This window comes from Schistocerca serialis, chromosome 4 (genome assembly GCF_023864345.2).
Source record: "Schistocerca serialis cubense isolate TAMUIC-IGC-003099 chromosome 4, iqSchSeri2.2, whole genome shotgun sequence".
NCBI classification, from domain to species: domain Eukaryota; kingdom Metazoa; phylum Arthropoda; class Insecta; order Orthoptera; family Acrididae; genus Schistocerca; species Schistocerca serialis.
In genome coordinates, this window is record NC_064641.1 from 897,435,073 (window position 1) to 897,457,443 (window position 22,371).

Sequence of the window (22,371 nt, forward strand, 5' to 3'; positions counted from 1 at the left end):
AATAATAAACTGATTTACCATGGCAAAGGACTGACTGTCTTCAGTATGTGAGACCACGAGGAACTGTGGTGCAGTGGAAAGGGTCTGTGAATCATTAGCCTCATTATGTTTATGTTTAGTAGATGTTGAGTGGGAAGATGATTGACTCATCGCAAGGAAATCCGCCATGATTGCCAGCATCTCTGATGGTGCACTCCTTCCAACTGGGGCCCCCTTCACAAGGGGGCGCACTTGCCTTAGGTGATTGTTCACACCTCAGGTCACACCGAACACCTGAAAGAGGGACCAATCAGCAATTTGCGAAGCTTGCAGCTCAGGCAATCACTCCTCCCTGGGGCTGGCCTGTACCAGGGGGTACGTACGAACCCTACCTGTTGACCAGGGGCTGTGAATTATGCGTTACCCAGTCACCTGTTACGTGTCAGATGCATTGCCTGGCCTTCAGGAGTGCACAGGGAGGAAAGCGGAGGAACGAGAGAAGAAGGGAAACAAAGGAAGGAAAAGGGAGTGTAAAACAAAGGCGAGACTGTCTCCGGCTGCAGCAATGTCAGAGATTTGATGTTTTACCCAATTCCTGCTATTCATGGTACACTTGTGGAATGGTCATATGGGAAAATCCCCACTTCATCACTGCCTTGGAGATGCTATGTATCATTGCTCATTCGCCAGCTATAACACCATGTTGAAGCTCACTTAAATCTTGATACTATCATTGTAGCAGCAATAACCAGTCTAACACCTGCAACAGACACTTGTCATCTTATATAGATGTTGTCAACCGCAGTGCCTTATTCGGCCTGTTTACAAATCTCTGTATTTGAACATGCATTCCTATACCAGTTCCTTTGACACTTTAGTGTACTTTTGACAGCTCAGATTTATTGGTTGCAAATTAAAAAACTCAATTTTTAAACAATCATTTTCCACAGAAAGAGTAATTTCTCAGCCTTAATATTTTTGTTCTATTACCTTAAACACTGTAGTTTCGTTGATGGTGTATCACCGATGAGAAGCTTATACTTTAAAAAATACTCCATTTTAAAAAACTGGTTTTCTGAATTTTTCCTTTTTTGGCCTGCAATATCTTTGTTTGGGGACCAGATAAAAACCTGAAAATTACACACTTTATAGACATTCACTGTATGACCAGACAGTTCCCTTACTCACCACTTCTAACTGCAGATACTACTCAATAATCCCAACCACACCATATTGTAATTCATCCCTCTTTCTGGAAAATAAAAGCTTTGTATAATCACAGCTGCTTGACTTACCTGCTTATATCTAGCACACCTTATCCAGTTGTAATTTAGGATCTATTAAAGATAAGACTGATTATTTTGTTCAGGGACATTTTTGGAACATCACCAAAGTTGAACAATAAACTTATTTTCTTCCATAAACAACTGTTTTAATTTGTACATCATTCATCTGTTGATTTGTCACATATTTTCTCTTAGTTACAAAAGATTATATTACATTTACACAGAAATATTATTATTTCATTGCTAAACATTTTCATATCTGGAAATGAAGATACAGTGTAGATGCACTGGTTTAAAATCTTTGACCCAACAGAATATCTCTGCACCATACACTTAACTTTGTACCAGATGATGGTGTAACAGCCAATAAACTGTTTGTGGAACAAATAATAAATATTGTAGAATATTGCACCAGTGTCGTGTCTGTTTTCATCCAGAGACCACTGTAAAGACACAAGATCTGTGTTAGGAACAAAACTTAGACTACAGTTGCAAAGTAACAGAAATAATTAAGACATTGTCACTGATATATATTTAATGAAATTTTAATATGAAAACTGTGATATTTTGACATACTTTTCCATAAATCTTCTTCTTCTGATGAAGGCTGCAACAGATCTTACAAGTAAAAATAAGGGCAGCCCTACAAGAGTTCTGTCAGGTGAAATTGGTGCTGGCTGGAAAGAGGATACAAAGAAAATCAATGCAGAATAAATGAGTGTGGATAGCAATAGTTTTTCAGTCTGAATTACAAACCCCATAGGGAGTGCTTGGCTGTTCTTTATCCACAATATGAATACCAAAGATGCCAAATATGTTTACTTTATGAAGTTAGTGATGTTCTGTCTATTTTTCAATAAACTGTGTTCACCACGGGCAGAACAGAACTCATCAGGGGACATCACACAACCTCGTTAAGAACTCGTTTCACTGCAACAAAAGACAGAAAATGTGAACTTAGAATCAAAGTGTCACAATACAATGTTACATGTCAAATAAGCATAAATTTGTAAATTTAAAAAATAAATTCCTCTACATATGCAAAGTTTATTTGATAAAAACCTTGAATACAAAAAAAGCCAATTTTGAAAAATCAATGACAAATGTGGAAACCAAAATACCCAATACTTGTTGCAACTCCTGTGGCATGCTTTCACACAGTCACATGTTACACGGTTGAGAGGCTCGTGAGTAAATTGAATAAGGATAAATGTAGCGAGAAAGGGAAACTGTGAATTTTCCTTTCTTGCATGTAGCAAATGTGGAGCAGTGGTGTAGCTGGCAAGAAGGGGACCAGTAAAAATGGTACCACAACCACTGGTCGTCCGGGAGTCATTTGTGCCGTGGTGCAGCAACTGCCTGAATCCGAGGGCCTTGGAGTAAATGACCCATCAACAAGAGCGTAATGAACAATTTAAGAGTGGTAGTTGATTTTCTGTTTTTTTCTCTCAGGTCCTAGAGTACACATGTACTGTCGTTTGAATGTACTCAAGAGAGTGGTATTACCGTAGCAATTGTTAGTTGTGCTGTGAAAAGTACTAGTGAAAATGCTGGGCAAAATATACCCCTGTTTGTGAGAAGTGTGGCTATTTATTTAGTAGCGCAACAGCGAGAACTTACAGAAGTATTCCAGAAATCTCCACTACAGTTGGATCGACAGGGAGGTGGCATGGAAGGATCCAGACCACCATAAAACTACTCTGAGAAGAGAGGATAAAGGTAATACTACTTGGGGTCGGCAAAATATTGCCCTGTTATATCGGCCAGGGAAGCAACTTCTTGCTAGTGCTGGTATAAGACCCACTGCAAATCTTACAACATATACAGCAGCAGGATTTTAATTTGAGTCAGAATTACGACTCCAAAGATTGGAAGACAGAAGTTGCCACTGGCAGCTAGCGATCAACAACAGTACCTTATAATGCACGTAACAAGAAATAAAAAATAATTAAGAGCTTCTTTCGAACAAATTGTCTAAGAAAGAACAGTAAACACATAATGAATGCAAAATATAATTTACTGTCACAAATCTGAAACAGAAAGAAGGAGAACGTGGCAGCAGAAAGTGCACCCACATTACAAGCAATGACTGCACAGAATTAGTTCAAAACTTAACAAAATTGTTTTGACTGGATAACGCATATGGCGGACGTTGATCCAGAGGGAGTTATCAACACAGAATGGTGAGCAGTTACTCAAGTATGGGGTGCTGGGTTGTCCAGTCAGCGGCAGTGTGCAGCACGAGAGCAGGCTTCAGCACCAGCTTCAGCTGTTCTGCTACCAACATGCAGTTCACAGCTCCCCAGAAGGATGAGCCGTAAACATTTAAAAAGTAGAAACAGTAGTGTTAGTATATGTTTAATGCTAATATTGTTGATTGGTAATAAATAGTGCATTCCAATCACAAGAAAGATGGAAATGCAAAACGAGGAGTTAAGATCGATACTAGAAGGCATAACTAAAGAACAAACAATGAAGGATAACGAAGGATGGAAAGCGGAACAAATAGAATTGATGAAGTCCATTAAAGAACAAATTACTGAATCAATAGAGGACATACTAAGCCATAAAATACAAGAGGTTAAAGCTAACTTAAATTCTAACTTTAATGAACAAATTAATAATCAAAACATTAAAATAATGGAAATAAACTCTGAAGTAAATGAATTACAAGAATCTGTGTCAGTAGAGGTACAACAAGTGTTAACAGATGATTAACAAGAAAGTGTACACAGAATAACAACCCGACGGTGGACGAGCTATGTAGATAATGTGAATTCCTGATTCGAAGTGGTATGAAGTATTTCAGCTGCCAACAAGCATATCATGTCCATACAGAAAAATGCTGTAATAAGGACACCTGATGCTATACAACATTTGGAAAAATGTTTACAGTTACTCGTAGAACAAGAAGTAAAAGACAAAACAGAAATAAATAATATCACTTCTGGGGAAGGTCAATTAACAGTAAACAAGAACTTCATAGGATATGGGAAGCAATAGGCGATAATAGAAAATAGTAAAGGTGTAACTAAAGATGTAATGGAGGTTTTTATATATAGGAAATGAGTTTAATTTAGCAAAGCAATTTCCAAAGTATAAACCAGACTGTGATGTACACCCAATTTATTTTTTAAGAGTGTTGGCCAGATTTTTTGCCTAAAAAGTGGGATGACAAAGAAAATAGATTTAACATTAGGATATTTAATGGGAGGTGCTGCAGAATGGGGAAATTCTCACGAAGAAGAATTTGTGTATTGGAAAGATTTTGAAGAAAGCTTTAAGAGTAAGTACTCATCATCAAGTACTCGGGAAAAATTAATCTTACATTTATTAGACCCTGCTCCATACTATAATTCATGGGGCACATATAAAAAGTACATAGAATGGCATTTGACAAAATCGAAGTACTTAGATGATCCAACAGATGAAATGCACCAAGTAAAAGTACTCGGTACATGTTTACCATACCACAATCGACAAGGAATAATGTAGAGAGGGTGGAAAACTGAACAAGTTATTGACCTTTATTGAAGGTTTAGCCATGCTGAATATTGAAAGAAATGTAAATTATTCAGTGTATGACTGAAATACAGGGAATTCCAATAACAAATCCTTTCCTAATTCCTTACCGCAGATGGAAGGAATCCGATTATTATAGAGTGAGCAGTAATGGTACTGTTCACAGCAGGAATAACAGTCTAAATCACAATAACCATAGAGGGGGGAGAAATAACATAAGCTTGCTGGTGTTTACAACTCAAAACTAACAAATGAATATGCAACGAAATAATGACACAGAAGCAAATTAGTGTATTATTGAAGTAATTTCCAATTGGTATCTGATCAGTGATGAAAATGAGAACAATCCTGGGTCAGACTCCAGGATGGCACAGAACAAAATTCGGCCCATATATAAGTAAAATGATTGCTTACAGTAAAATATCACCTATAAATGATTGGTTATTAGTGGAAGAGGAAAATTTAGAAAAGGTGCAATGCAAACCAATTTTAATTGGAAGAATAGGAAATAAAGGAGTGAAAAATTTACATTGATTCAGGAAGCAAAGTACCAATAATTTTGGAGGAATGGCTATTATGTGGAAGAATAAAGGAATTTCCTAAGTTACCTGTCATGCATGGCATTTCATTGCATTGCACATTGTTTCTTCTTATAGAAATATGGAAACCATGAAGTCAGCGTATTATGGTTACTTTCATGCAATTATGGCATTTGGAATTATATTTTGGGGAAATAAGCCACTGGCTAAAAAAGTACTGTGTGTACAAAAAGAGAGCCATAAGGATCATGTGTGGAGTCTATCCTAGAGCCACATGCAGGAATCTTTTTAAGAAGATTGAAATACTTACATCCACTGCGCAATATATATTCTCTTTGATGTGCTTCATAAGGAAAGAAAAATCCATCTTTTAGCTGAATAGTGCATGTCACAGTCACAATACTAGAAGGAAACATGATATCCACTATGAACAGCCAAATCTAAGTATGGTGCAGAAAGGAGTCCATTTCAGTGGCTGTAAGATTTTTTAATGTCCCCCCTTCAAGAATTAAGTGTTTGGTAGATGATAATCTCTTGTTTAAAAAACCTTAAGGCAGTTCCTATTGCAAGGATCATTTTAAACAATAAAAGAGTTCCTGAACTACAGTGTTTAACATTTCTTGTATTGTAAATTGCAAATGTATGCCCAAATTTATATTTGTAATACCAAATATTTTTATTGAAACATATATTTTGGAATATTTATTTCTCTGTGACACTTATTTTGTAATCTCTATCTATCTCTAAAATGTATTTTTTGTAGTGGGACCTAAGTTACTGTTTACTGTTTTTGTTTTGTAATCTCTACCTATCTCTAAAATGTATTTTTTGTAGCGGGACCTAAGTTACTGTTTACTGTTTTTGTTTTGTTTTATGTCTTATCATAAATTCTGGCCAAAAGCTTGTAAAATTGACACGTTCCATATCCTGTGATAGTGTCACAACATGGACACCGAAACAAGAGATAAATAAATAAAAAATGGGAGTACATATTGTAGATATTACAGGTACTCAGAGCAATGTAGTGAAATGGGAAACAAGGATTACTTTTGGAATAGATCAATTAGTGTTTGAAGAAACCCTGTTAATAGTCTCTAAAATAAATGTGCAAGTATTACTAGGAGTAGATCGGTTAATAAAATATACAGTGGTAATAGACTTTCAGAGTGGTTCTTTTAAGTGCAATCTAGATAACTATAATAAAGAGATTATATATAAGACAGATTGCTGTCAAGGACTATATGGGGGTAAAAATTTATGGTTAATATATAATATGAGTTCAGTGGATAAGGATGTAAGTAATCTACAACAAATTGCAAATAAAGTTGATTTGTATGCAAAGGCTTACGAATCGGAACTGTTAACCCTTACTCAAAAGGAAGAGCTATATGGAATACTATGTAGATATTCAGATGTATTTTCAGACAAACCAGGGAATATAGTAGACTATTTGTATGGTTTTAAGATTAAAAACAAGGGAACTTTTTTCTGCAGACCTTACCTTGTACCTATCATCAAAAAAGGGGACATACAGGAAGAAATAGATAAAATGGTAGATAGAAATGTTATAGAAAGAAGTACAAGCTTATTCAATAAGCCACTGTTGGTTGTCAGAAAGATAACAGGAGGTGTGCACCTAGTACTAGACACATGAACCTTGAATCATCACATTGAACCGGAGAGAGATCGTCCCATATGCATAGACAAACTTGCTCATTTTGCAAAAGCAAATTATTTTAGCTCTATTTTAGCTCTGTGGATCTCACAGAGGGTACTGCCAGGTGAAATTAGCTACAGAATCTAGACCTTATACTGCATTCCTATATGACAGTCATACCAGTTTAAAGTTTTACCATTTGGGTTAAACATATCAGTATCAGTGTTTATAAGAGCATTAGATGAAGCATTAGGGAAAAAGTTGTTACAAGAGCTATTGATTTATGTAGATGATATACGGTACTTATTGTTTCAGAAACCTGGGAGGAACATTGTGATTTACTTGCAAGAACACTGAAGAAATTTTACACCAATGGAATAAGTATTAAGCTTGCTAAATCACATTTTGGGCGACAGGAACTAAAATTCTTGGGGCGCCTCACAGGAATAAGAGAAATTAAGCCAGATCCAGAACTATTATGCCGATTAAAGACTGTCCACATCCACAGAATGTGAAACAGTCACATTCCTTTTTAGGATTAGTGGGATTCTATAGACGGTATAACAAGGACAAGTCATGAATAACCCACATCTACTATCACTATTAAAGCAAAACGGGTATGGGATGAAAGTCCATGAAATGCATTCTAGGAAGGAAAGGATACCCTAGTCAATGCTATTTTAAACCATCCGAGTCTTCGTGAACTATTTAGCAGCGCAACACGTGCATCAGAATATGGCATAGCAGCAAAAATATTTCATGGCAAATGGGACCCAGAAGAGGAAGAATGTAAAACCATTGCTTTCACTAGCCGCAGCCTAGACACACAAGCTGAATTATAAAGCAAGGGAGAAAGAATTACTTGCTGTGTTATGGAACTTAAAGAAATTTGAGGCACTGATTTGGGGTTCAGAAACTGTTATTTATACAGATCACCAAGCATTGATATTCTCAACGGAAAGTTGTTTATAGCACAGGAGGCTCCTTAGGTGGCTATTGTTTTTACAACAGTTTCAAATACAAATAGTTTACATCAAGGGAACATTAAATTGTGTACCAGATGCATTATCACGATTGCCATTAGGAATGATTAATTCTTAGAGAACTCCGAATGAGATTTTCACTCTGCAGTGGAGTGTGCACAGATATGAAACTTCCTGGCAGATTAAAACTGTGTGCCGGACCGAGACTCGAACTCGGGACCATTGCCTTTCGCGGGCAAGTGCTCTACAACTGAGCTACCCAAGCACGACTCATGTCCTGTCCTCACAGCTTTACTTCTGCCAGTACCTCGTCTCCTACCTCCCAAACTTTACAGAAGCTCTCCTGCGAACCTACAGAACTAGCACTCCTGAAAGAAAGGATATTGCGGAGACATGGCTTAGCCACAGCCTGGGGGATGTTACCAGAATGAGATTTTCACTCTGCAGCAGAGTGTGTGCTGATATGAACCTTCCCGGCAGATTAAAACTGTGTGCCGGACCGAGACTCCAACTCGGGACTTTTGCCTTTCACGGGCAAGGGCTCTACCAACCGAGCTACCCAAGCACGACTCACGTCCCGTCCTGTCCTGTCCTCACAGCTTTACTTCTGCCAGTACCTCATCTCCTACCTTCCAAACTTTACAGAAGCTCTCCTGCGAACATTCTGTAAAGTTTGGAAGGTAGGAGACGAGGTACTGGCAGAAGTAAAGCTGTGAGGACGGGATGTGAGTCGTGCTTGGGTAGCTCAGTTGGTAGAGCTCTTGCCCGCGAAAGGCAAAGGTCCCGAGTTCGAGTCTCGGTCTGGCACACAGTTTTAATCTGCCAGGAAGTTTCTTAGAGAACTACTGGACCAGTAATGATTTTTAATACAAATTTTCTGAAAATAAACTATACGAAAGACAAAGTACGTGTATTACTTAATAAAATCAGGCAAGGAATGAAAGATGAAGAAGAATTAAATCTTAAAATGTTAAAGTATGAGAAAAATGAGTTACTGCCCACAGAAGACAAACTTTGGACAGTGATCAACCAAGTATTATTTTGGACAGAGAATACAAATACATCATACTGGAAATCACGTGTACCTGAGTGTGCATAAAATGATTTAATTTGGTTTATACATATAGGTTATGGGCATTTTGGAATAAGGAAATGTATAAAACAGATGGTACAGCTTTACCATTTTAAACAACTAGGTAAGTATGCTGTAAGATTACAACAGACCTGTCAAGTCTGTCAAAAGGTGAAGGAAAATTAGAGAGAAACACATTACACTTAATGTCTCCTATGATACCTAGAGCTTTACACGATTTAACAGCTTTGGAGTTTTATGGACCATTACCAGCAAGTCAAGCAGGAATTAGATATATTTACATTCCATTAGAGTGTTGGTCTAAATATGTTAAATGTAACAGTCTAATGGAGCTAACCCAGAGACAGTTATAAACTGTATGTGCAAATATTTTGTAGAGGTACGAAAACCTAAGAGATTATTAATGGATAACTGTTCACTGTTTGTGAGTCAGTCATTTATAGAGTTTCTAGCTTGGGAGAATGTAAGGCATGCCACAATATCAAAATATAATCCAAAATCGAATCCGTGTGAAAGGGTTATGAAGGAGATAAGACGTTTATGCAAAACTTGGGCAAAATTAGTGCCAGAATTTCAAATGGTTTTGAATGAACTACCTCATTTGTCTATGAGATTGTCTCGCATAGAAATACTACGAAAAAAATTTATAGGGGAATCACTATTAAAATTCTTCAAATGGCCAGAGGTACAGCAGGAAGAAAGTGCTAAGTTAGACAAAATAGTAGAAAAGCAATTGCGTAGATCAGCTGATAAAAGATGATCATCATAGTTGCAATCTTAAAAAGGAAACACAGAATTTTTTTCCGAAATATGCTATATTTAAGGGAAACCTTCATATGTAAATGAAGTTTCATTACTGTTCTTAATTGGAAGCTTATTATGTCAGTAATGCTAGTATCTTAAAGAAGGGAGGGGGGGGGGGGGGGGGGGGGAATAAACAACAACAGTATAACCAACTGTGCACTTAAATTTGGCTTTAAGGTATACTGACAACATGTATGTAGTATCGGTAGTGATGAGTAATATTCTTTAAACATTGTAAAAATTTAGGTAAAGGCATTAGAGGCACATCCATTGAGTATACTTTTTGAGAGCCATATAGAAAATTTCTTTGACACGATCAACACAAATGTTTGCTAAATGTAATACGAACTTGCATATGTATGGACTTAAACACGTTAGATGGAATATAGACATCAGGCTACAGATGACATATCTAATATATCAATACATGTTGGTTATGTACATAATAGCACTTAACAATACACAGTTTTCAGTTAAGAAAGGGATATATGACCTGTTGTTCATTAAAGTGAGAACTACATATTTAGTGTAGGAACATATTTTAAGCAAAGGCAACTTGTTAACTGGAAAATATAATAAAAGTTAAAAATAGAATTACAGAGTGTTTAGCATACTCAGTGTAAGGCAACAGGAGAGAAGATACAAACACTTTTTAAATGCTTATAATGAACCATAGTAATACACAGTGCATGGATAACAAAACCATAAATAATATATCTGTACTACATTCACGTAATGAAGAAAACTAGTTGGGGTGCAATAAAAGAGTCATTAACATCGGGTGTTGATATTGAAATGCTAAATGAAACTTGTCACATGTACGTTACACAATCTCTTCATATTATAAAACTGAACTAAAAGGGAATGGTAGGTAAGAGAGAGGAGTAATGGTATAATTCAAACAGTCAGGCTGTGGATTGGAATCATGAGCGAAAGACCTCACAGAAATTCTCAAATAAAGCCTTATTTTTCAATTATTTTTGTTCTTTTTAAGTTACGGAAGATTTCAATTTCCTCCAGAAGGTTCATACTTAATCCCTTCTTTGCTTGATGCAGTATTTTCATATTCTCAGCAATGGTACCTATTCTGTGGTTACAAGCTTTAAGGCTGAAGCCCAAAGCTGAAGCGTTTGTTTGTTGTGTGTGTTGAAGAAACCTTTTCTTTAGTTTCCGTCTCAACTGGCCAATGTAAAACTTTTCATATTGTTGACAGTTAATTTTGTAGACACATGGCCTCTCATATACTTTTGCGCCTAAGTTTTGAACATTAGATGGGTAGATCATGTAACTAATAAGGAGGTACTGAATAGAATTTTGGAGACAAGAAATTTGTGGTAAAACTTGACTAAAAGAAGGGACTGGTTGATAAGACACATTCTGAGACATCAAGGGATCAGCAATTTATTACTAGAGAGAATTGAGGTGGGTAAAAATTTAAGAGGGAGACCAAGAGGTGAATGAAGTAAGTAGGTTCAGAAGTATGTAGGTTGCAATAATTATTCAGAGATGAAGAGGCTTGCACGGGATACAGTAGCATGGAGAGCTGCATCAAACTGATATTTGGACTGTAGACGACAAAAACACAGTAATTTACAAGAAACAGAGTTGTCTCACATTTCCAGTGAGGAGAAGCTAGCTGTGAAGGGACTAAGATGACCTACCAGTTGTAAATATTGTGCAAAATAATACTGGCAATCAGCAAATCAAAGGAACACCTGAAATGGATTTATAGAAACAGTGATTGGTTATGTGGCTGTGAAGTTAAAAATACATTATTTTGCTTCCCATGCCTGTTTGGTAGGCAATCATTACGGATGAAAGTGGGAACTATGGACATAAATCATCTCAGTAACAAAGTGAAGAAGCATGTATTTTCAGCTGTTGACATACAAAATTGTTGAAGACTTGCACTTTTTGAAACTGTTAATGTAGCTGAACAACTGGGTAGTGTGTGTGTGTGTGTGTGTGTGTGTGTGTGTGTGTGTGTGGAAAGAGAATTGTGAAGTATAAGAAGGAAGTTAGGTGCAATAGGTATCAGTTAAATATTTTCATAAATTGCATTCGTTTCTATAGTTCCTTTGAACTACTCTTAAGAGGTCAAGATGAAACTGAACTGTTATCAAAGAGCACTAATTTTGATGCTGAATTTGATGCAGCATTAAAAAATCATTTGGATAAGGCAACTTTTTCACAGGAATGTCCAAAACAATTCAAAATGAACTTTTGCAAGTTAAGTTTCAATTTGATACGAAGATATTTCAAAGCAAGTAATGGAATCAGAATTATTAGCTGTCACAGTAGATGAAATTGGTGACAGACCAAATGTATTTCAGATGGCTGTTGGATACAACTACGTATTAAGAATAAACCAACAGAAAAGTTCTAGAGTTTCCCTCCTCCTTTCAGCCAAGATGCACAGATGTTGGCTAGAAGAATAGACATGCAAAAAGTGAACGAGTCTCCCCAAAAATCGATTGTACAAAAGCATGATGGGGCTTCTGTTATGGTTGGTTCCTCTGGTGGGATATGAGATTTGTACAAAAATTCTATCCTAATGCAGAATATGTACACTGCCATACCCATGCAGTTAATCTTACAATGTGCAAGACACTGTCAATCAGCCACAATGTGAAAATATTTCTTTAGAGTTTGCAAGGAAGGTGTGCATTTTTCTCAAAAGTGAGAGTGACAGGCATCCCTGTCATGGATATTCACTGAAATCAAGCACCCCAATTGTGAGAGACAAGGAGACTTACTGGAAACAAGCACCCCAATGGTGAGACACAAGGGTACACACTGAAATCAAGCACACCAATGGTGAGAGCCAAGTGGACCTGCCAATATCAAGCACCCTGATAGGTGCAGAAAACTGTAACATCCACACTGTCATTCCTGGATCATGCTAAATGCAGTTTCTAACCAGACATTTAAACGGCTAACTGTACTGCACTATACAATCAAATTTGCAACACTTAAGTAAATTTCGAACATAAATATTAACAAATGTTTACATTTGTATTGTAAATACAATGTAGAATCATTCTTAATTACAAAAACAAGCACAACTGATATTTGTTGATTACAGCACCATCTATCACAAACAGAAAACAATGGTTTGCATAAACAGTACATGTTTGGTGTACAACCCAAATATACAGAAGATGGGGGTTCTCATTTGAAAATATGAAGCTGACCCTGCGCATGCAGGACGGGTGGAAAATAGGTGGGCAGTTTGCCAGTTGTTACACAGACTGATGTCCTCTTAACTTTTCACCTATAACACTTTCATACAATGCATTGTTTTAGAGTTATTTAGGCAACTGAGGTTAAAAACAAACCAACTGTATATTAATCCTCATAATTTCCCACCACAGACCTGGAAACTTAGTTATAAATGCCAATAATTCTTTTCTACAAGGAGTATCTGTTCCACACCTGTAACTATATTTACAACATTCAATTATATCTCAGAGCACCCTGCTGATGAACTCAGGATAACAAAATTCGAATGCATCAATATTACACTATTACTCAGCATAAGCTCACTGAAAAAATACTGAGTGACATGGTACTTCATATGATGACTGCACTTTGCTATATCTTGTCACAGACTAACTTTACAGGGAAATTTACAAGCTGGATGTTGAGTACCAACTGATCATTGCTGTATGAGCAATGCCTATTTAAAGATGCATGTAGGACAGTTATCCAAAATATTAATTTACAGTCCATTATGCAGAGACATTATTTTGACTAATAGTTGGTTAACTATACACACAAAGTGTAAATGATAATTTCTGCTTTATAGCATGGAAGTACTGATGCACATTAAAAGTTACAAAAGCCAGCAAGAATTTTCTGGAAAGTCAAACTTTCTAATTGGAATATTTCATAAACTAAAACATTATTCTAGGAAAACTGTTAACTGTTAGAAACAGAAAAATTATGACTACAAGACTGTGACATTGGATTTTCAAAATTATTACATTTAAGATTCTTTAATACTTATGACAGCAACAAGTCTGATTACAGGTAACTTTTGAAATATATTATTTTTGCAAAGGTAAGATGTTTAGAAATATAGGAATGAGACTTTCAGATAAGCTATGTTAGCCCTGAAATGGAGATTTTTTAGCAGGATCAAAGTTTGGCAGTGTACACAATTTTTGTGAACGTATCTATTTCTATGTGAAGTATTTATACACGTTGCTTCAAATAATAGCTATCCCTCCTATCATCATCTGGAGTTGAAAACACTGACTGGCCAGGGCTAGCACAATGTTCTGCTTATATAGATATAACAGTGGCATCTGGGATGTACCAGAGAAGGTCAGTGTGGCGCATGTGTGGAAGGTGAGTTGGGTAGCTCCCAGCAGCCCTGTCCCACCACAAAACAGAGAGACGTCACATGGTGTAAGTGGCCGGCGGCAATGTTTGAAACTACCACTACTGCGTCCCTACAAGCATCTACTTTACATCTTTACTTTCGCTCAATGTTCAAAACCCAATCTCATGCCCTGTCAAGTGTGTACACTTGGTCTCTGTTAGAACTGTTGCTGTTTATCCTGATTTCAGCCGCTTCTTTGGTAACAGAATCCCAGTGTGATGTCTGGGGCAAAACTCCCCCCCCCCCCCCCCCCCAAACTATTTTAGTTCTAAAGTGCTCCAGTGGCAATGACTGAATATCCTCAGGTAGTGGATTAAATCATTTTAGGCCACCATATGGAAGCTACCTTTATTGAAAGTGCTGTATTGATGAACATTTCCCTTTCTGTAGCTCTGGAGAACAAACAATTTATCTTTGTGTGAATGAAGCAGCTGAAAATAAGAGGGGATGCTGAAAAATAAGGCCTCTGGATTTTTTATTCTGTTGTTAATATCAGCTGAGTTATTACATGTTATGCATATTACTCTGTCGACTTCCCCACTTCACTGTTGCAACCTCCTGCTGCTGAACAGCTCCAAATTGTATTGCGTAACATCATGGTGTTTAACATATTGGTGCATGATAAACAGCATGCTGTAAGTGAATTTATGAAATAACATATTCAAAGAGCTTGTCCACACATGGAGCATTCTCCTTCAGCAAAGCCAGACTATACATGAACACTGCAACATCTGACCATTTGACACATTGGATTCATTGTCATTGATCATCCTCCATACAGTCCCAGCTTGGCTCCATCAACTGTTTCCAAAGCTTTAATAACATCTTCAAGTACTTCATTTTGATAGTAATGAAGCAGTGCAGGCAGATGTGAGGTTGTGGCTCTGTCAACATAGTCAAACATTCTACAGTCAGGGTATCAGCAAAATGGTCTCTCACTGGGAGAAATGTGTTTGTCAACAGGGTGGCCATGTTGAGAAATAAGTATGTAGACATGAAGAATAAAGATGTAGAATGTTAATAAAGTTTGTTTTATTTAAAAAGGTTTAAGAGCTTCCCCATAAAAAAACTGGGAGTCAATACTTTTCAGAGTGCCCTTGTATATTGGCTGAAAGCATTCATGACTGCTAATTGGGTAAAAAGTTGTTTCAAAGGTAAATCTTTTTTGTTTTGAGGTGACCCTCGTCACTTTCTTTTGCAATAAAAGCACATTCTTGCAGCCTGCATACTGGTATCATAGCTGATGTGGAACACTGCAGATTATACCGTTAGCAGGTACTGATCTGATATTACACTTTTTAGTTTCCTTAGAAGATGCAGGACTTGTGAATGTTTGGAAAAATATGCATTTAGGGTGCTGTTGACAGGTTAACTTAGTATCAGTGAACAGCCCAGAAGTCTAGAGACTAATGTGTTACCTAATGCTACAGTATCACTAAGGCTGCATGTCATCCTCTGCATTTTGCCTTTATCATTTCTCATCTTGTTCATGATCAGCCTAGCCTCACCTCAGTAAATAGGACTTGTGCTTGCTGAACAGCCGGAGCAACTATCTTCTCCCGCCCCCCCTTTTTTTCCCCAGTGGCCCCATTATGGATTCCTGTGGTGTACAACACTGTACCGTATTTTCACCTGAATCTGCTTCTTCCACTGATGCACTTATCTGTTGTTCAGATAGGATTTGAGAGTTTTCAGAACAGCTCTCCCAATACCATTGGAACTTAGCTCTTAGGGCTGTTGTCATTGATATGCCACTCCAAAAGCAAATCATAAGAAGAATTATTTCCTTCAAAATATCTTAATACTTTATCTTTCATTACGGACTCCTTACCTTAGCTATTACTGGTATCATGTGGATTCTATTTTTTTTGAACTGCTACCGTGTGGTGTTCTTTTAGTAAAACTGGACATACCTGAGCAGGGAGGCATTTACTTATTACTTCCGGCAGGGGATGAGTGATTTCAGATACTATAGGTTTTAACACAGTACAGGAAGTGCTGTAAATATTGCATCTTCCTGTGGGTCTGTAGGTTTTACTCTGTGTTTAGGACACACTCTTTGACATTCCAATGCTGCAATTATTTACAAATTTAGCAGCAACTGTAGGATCTATTCCAGATTCAAGAATTTAACCTACTGTGTTTTTCATTATTTTTATAACACATGCATTAAATCATCTAGACTGCAAGAATTAGAGTGTAAGGTGAGTTTATACTGTGTTCATTAACCAGATACCATGCTGCCTTCCAAATACTGAGAGCTTCTTCAATAAGTTTAGCACTGCTTTCCTCCTCTAATTTTATCTGCTTACATTCTGTAGATCCTCTTAGCCTGTAAATATTGCAGTACAGTCTGTTCTTAATGTCAATAGCTTTAGTTTCTTTGATATTATTTAGTGTTTATGCCTTTTGTTTTAGTTAGTCTAGGGGTATACCACCCTTCAATTTAGTTTTCTGTATGCAGTTTCACTTGGAAATTTAATATATCTAGGGTTTTATGGTGAATTTTCATCAAATTTGACTGTCTGGGACATGCAACTCAATGTATCAAAACATCTGTATTCCGTTTCTGGTAGGGTTAGATAGTGCTCAAATGCATGTAATACATCAGGTCTCACCTTCTGAACAAAAAATGGGAAATCTATCAAGTTTTGGCTCGCGGCACTATACTGGCTATAACCAAGCATTCATTTATTTTTTTCTTAAAAAGTGTTGTTTCATTTTCTTCTGGACTGTTCTTGTCTTTACATTTTATCACAGTAGAACACTAGGCATCCTCCGGAACAAAAAAAGGCTTCTCGCATCATTCTTGGGCCATATTGTGCTGGCGTACATCTTTGCCAGCACACCGGTGGCCAGCCGATGTGGCCGAGCAGTTCTAGGCGCTTCAGTCCAGAACCGCGCGACCGCTACGGTCACAGGTTCGAATCCTGCCTCAGGCACAGATGTGTGTGATGTCCTTAGGTTAGTTAGGTTTAAGTAGTTCTAAGTTCTAGGGGACTGATGACCTCAGCTGTTAAGTCCCATAGTGCTCAGAGCCATTTGAATCATTTTGAGCACACCAGTCGGCACCAGGAAACATTGTATAGCAGGCACTGAACTAGGCAAGCCTATGACAAGAGAAGACCAAGACATACCCACAGGCTATGCACTGATAACACCACCTGGGGACTGAGCATATAAGCCGCTTCTGACTGAGCTGTCTCAATCTCAGTACCTCAGTAAGTCACATTGGGACTAAGTTCACACTACACTGCACTGCACTGTGCTCTAGTCTTCCACAGTGACAGTTATCACCTCACACCTTAGCTAGCTGTGAGGGAGTGTTAGTCATTGTATATAGTTGTGTCATGGACAAGGTTCAAGAATCAGTATATGTTATCCGACTGCTGTTAACCACAGAACTTCAGATTGGACATCACTGAAATGTCGGAAGTTCCATGCGGCTTTTCGCGGATGATGCTGTAGTATACAGAGAAGTTGCAGCATTAGACAATTGCAGTGAAATGCAGGAAGATCTGCAGCGGATAGGCACTTGGTGTAGGGAGTGGCAACTGACCCTTAACAGAGAGAAATGTAAGGTATTGCGAATACATAGAAAGAAGGATCCTTTATTGTATGATTATATATAGCAGAACAAACACTGGTAGCAGTTACTTCTGTAAAATATCTGGGAGTATGCGTACGGAACGATTTGAAGTGGAATGATCATATAAAATTAATTCGATCATACAATGTAAGCTTTAACGCCGGTATTGTCTTCACTTAAAACTTCCGGGCTGATAGGCCGTGGTCGAAGTATAAAACTCTCTTCTGATGCTTCGTCTCCGACTGCGGGACACATCCTCTGAGGTAAAAGCGGCGAACTGCAGTTCGCCGCTTTACCTCCGAGGATGTCTCCCGCAGTCTGAGACGAAGCATCAGAAGAGAGTTTTATACTTCGACCACGGCCTATCAGCCCGGAAGTTTTAAGTAAAATTAATTGTTGGTGAGGTGGGTGCCCAGTTGAGATTCATTGGGAGAGTCCTTAGAAAATGTAGTCCATCAACAAAGGAGGTGGCTTACAAAACACTCATTCGACCTATACACGAGTATTGCTCATCAGTGTGGGAACCGTTCCAGGTCGGGTCGACAGAGGAGATAGAGAAGATCCAAAGAAGAGCGGCGCATTTCGTCACACGGTTATTTGGTAAGCGTGATAGCGTTACGGAGTTGTTTAGCAAACTCAAATGGCTGACTCTGCAAGAGAGGCGCTCTGCATCACGGTGTAGCTTGCTGTCCAGGTTTTGAGGAGGTTCATTTCTGGATGAAGTATTGAATATATTGCTTCCCCCTACTTATACCTCCCGAGATCATGAATGTAAAATTTTAGAGATTTGAGTGCGTACGGAGACTTTCCGGCAGTCGTTCTTCTCGCAAACCATACACAACTGGAACAGGAAAGGGAGGTAATGACAGTGGCACGTAAAGTGCCCTCTGCCACACACTGTCGGGTGGCTTGCAGAGTATAAATGTAGATGTAGAAGTACTCAATTGGCTCCTGTAATAAAGCGTATTTTAATCACATGTGCATTTTGTGTTGTAGTGAGAGGAAACTGGACACTCACCTATCAGACCACCCTCTCCTCATCCAGGCAGGAACCACAAAACATTACAAGAGTGCACAGCAACAACATAAATTACTGCCCATTATTTTATCTTTTGGGTAAAAAGCAATTTTCAAGCTATTATTCAATTTGTAAGTTTTGAGTTTTACCACTGTAAAATTATTGCAATTTGGGAAAGTGTTTTGTAAGATGTTTGTTACCAGTACAGTACAGTACAGCAAATATTTATAATCTATCAGTACAGCACATTCTCAATAATGCTGAAGAGAACCACTAAATTCACTCAGTTATAGCTGGACAAGGAAGTTTGTCTTTTACAATGAATCTCTCCCACGAAAACTGTAATAAGACTTTGCAGCACTATCTACTTACACCACATGTGTATACAATAAAGCTATACAACTGACCAAGGTGTTCTTACTCTTGTAGGAAGACTAAGGTTACCACTGTTTCAGATTTTAACCATAGCTCCAATTACTGGCAAACAGTACTGACAGTTAACCACCAATCCAGGTCCTGATCTGAGGGTGGGTGGATGCGGGTGTCAAGGTCCTTATGACCATTCTTTGGTAAAAGTGTTTATATTTTTACGCATATTAGTTTAAAAATTTCACAGTTCACTTTTGGAGACTAAAGTAGCATGAAAACTTTAGTGCCTCAAAAAAGACAAGGGATTCTATAAGCCACAAGCTACATTTAACACAGGATACTTTAAAATTGCTTACACGGAAGCTTGTTCCCGTGTATATGCTCACAGCCTAACTGGTAACATTCCAGTCAGATTAATGCAAACATACACAGGCTGGCTGCAGATGAAAGGACAAAACTTACAGAGCTTTGTCTGGTCTCTAAGATGATCACTGGAACAAATGTAAAATATGTCATATTACAAAGTTTGGGTCTAGTGTAGCAGGGGATACAACCTGTCGGCTTTGGACAATGACGTCACAAGTCGCCAGAGAGCAGTTTACCATTTTCGCTTTTGCTGTTATGTTTCAGTTTCGTATTTTTACTGATTGCTTAATAAAGTGGATCTGTTTATTCTATCTCATGAGATTTTTAAAAAAAGCCAAAAAAACACTTATCAGCTACTGAAGGGAGCTACAACACTAAGAAGAATCGCTTCTCGTTTGGCGACTTATGACGTCATTGTCCAAAGCCGACGGCTTGTATCCCCTGCTACACTAGTCCCCAAAGTTTATACTTCTCTCCAGAACAAAATTTGACAACATTCACTGCTGTGTCACGAGACACAGGTTGGTGAAGCTTGATTTACACAGCCTAATGACGGAATCTGGAAACGTGAAAAGGCTACATTCGGCGTGAGAAAATGGGGACTCTGATCTATCTGACTTTCTTATGGGCAGCCATAACGGGAGGGGGGGGGGGGGGGGGTTGGTCGTCATCGTCGGCGCCGCCGCCGCACCCCCCCGATCCCGCTCCACCAAGCTCTGAGGAACAGCAAAAAATATAGTGTAATCATGTTTCTTTTGAGAAAATGATTTAAAAGTCGGTATTACGCATGTTTTTAACAGGGTCGCAACTAAAACTTCTTTATGGTTAGTTAAAAGTTGTCATTTGTCTTCCAAAATATTAAAAATACTCTCTATCCCTCCTCCTCCTCCTCCCCCCCCCCTTTACAAATAATCGAATGGTTGCCCATGGTACATATCACACGTCAAAAAGCATGTGCGTGACAACTTTACAGAAGGACATTAAAACACATGGGTATTCAAAGTAAGTGAGCTCGATAATCACTATCCGTAGCAGCTGTGCGGCCTTTGGAGTGTTCGGGTAGAGTCTTGGTTGCTTAGCGACGTGCGAGGGTGTATCCACCACCGTCAGCCTTCCCAAGTTCGTGGCCGCAGAGTCGCAATGGGGCAGCTAGTCTGCGAATTCCCAGCCTTCTATTCTCGTAAATCGTTGACACTCGAGAGCCGTCTGTTACGGATGCAGGACGTACCTTCTATTGGATCGACTCAGAATAATAACGGGCAGTTCCAGCTGGGGCAATTTCTTGCTAATAATGGTTTAATTAGTTATCTGCGTCATTTAATATCAGATGAACAAGGTGCCCATGCCAATGTTACCGGATTTTCCTTAAGTTTTCACTGTTCACTCTTATTGCCCAACCACAATATTATTGCTCTTTACTTCCCGTGTCTGTAACCGGAAACACACAGCAACTACGGAAAATGCGTCGCACTGTGAATGGTTTCAAAGCAGTTATGCATATACTGTCAACAGTATGAAGTCTTTCCACATGCCCTCCTGAAATGTCCCGATAAAAACTCGTGTCTCAGAACACGGGAATACACTGAAGAACAGTGACATCGTTGTTTGTGTGACGGGTGCCAACGACGTAGCTCATAGCAAAGCCGGAAAGTGCATAACAGTTTTCAGGGATTTTTTAAACGTAAATATGATGCAAAACACTGTTGTTGTGACGATACCTCAGACACGACCTCATGTATAATGCGTGTGAATAACGAAATCCGCAAAACCAACACTAGAATAAAACAATTATGGTCTACTTACGCAAAATGCAATGTAGTAGATATTAACAGACTGGCGAAAAATCTACATTCTGAATACGGTGAGCATCTGGATTACCAGGGTAAAAGATTTCTGTCACGAGAGAAAATTATAAATGAAATTCAAGAACACAACTGTCTACTTCTAAAAATTACACTATTTCTGTGGACACGTATGGGCCTCCTTTTTTACGCAATACAACGTTACAGGGAAAGGGAGGATAGAAACCACAATCTATTGTCTAACAGTCGCGACACTCACTGCTGTTTAAGAAACACTTGTGACGTTGGATAGAATTGCAGCTTACCACGTTGATATCAAAAGCATATGAACACACAGATTCACATGTAAGAAGCAGAGACATGTACTTCTACACGCAAAAGCGATCGATTGCTCATTTATCGTTCTGTAGACCTACTGTATTTGTCATTGTCGCCTGTTGCCACAAGTACGACCTTCATCTTTATATTATTCTAGGGTGTCCATTCGTCCCGTTTTTCCCGGGACAGTCCCGTTTCTTACCAAAATGTCCCGCTGTCCCGAAAGTTTTTTGGGGGACGCTCAAATGTCCCGTTTTTTTATAATTCCACTTGGCTAGAGTATTTTACGCTACTGGTTGTTTGACTTGCTATTAACTGCTCAATTATTTACGCTAGGAAACGTGTGATGACTTTCAGCATACCCCAAACATGTACCGAATTGTCAACAATCGCAAGTAATTTTAAACGCACTATAGGTTACGAATAACAACGAAGATTCTTCTAAATCGATCCACTGATTCCGTCCTTTCGGTCTAGAGATACTCTACACCACTAATACTTGCTCTCTGGCTTTCATCACCTCACTGTTAATGTTTTGCACTGTGCAATCCATGGAGGTAAGAATAACCTCCATGGTGCAATCACTGTTTCATTATGCCAAAACGAAAGTGTAATTTTAACAGCAATATAAAAGCAAGTTTCCTTTTATCACTGGTAGT

At 38.3% G+C, this 22,371-nt stretch overlaps 1 long non-coding RNA gene across 13 annotated transcripts; it reads right to left on the bottom strand.

The window, feature by feature from the left end:
* Positions 1 to 1,373: 1,373 nt before the first annotated feature.
* LOC126473571 (uncharacterized) lies at positions 1,374 to 22,093 on the bottom strand. Of its 13 annotated transcripts, XR_007586495.1 has the most exons (6): positions 21,654 to 21,668; positions 21,396 to 21,485; positions 19,583 to 19,717; positions 2,022 to 2,195; positions 1,842 to 1,942; positions 1,374 to 1,708 (listed from the first exon to the last, which is right to left on the bottom strand). It is a non-coding gene; the product is annotated as an uncharacterized LOC126473571 (long non-coding RNA). The 13 variants fall into 13 exon arrangements; XR_007586499.1 differs by lacking the exons at positions 21,396 to 21,485; positions 21,654 to 21,668 and adding an exon at positions 22,075 to 22,093; XR_007586498.1 differs by lacking the exons at positions 21,396 to 21,485; positions 21,654 to 21,668 and adding an exon at positions 21,915 to 22,065.
* Positions 22,094 to 22,371: the final 278 nt, after the last annotated feature.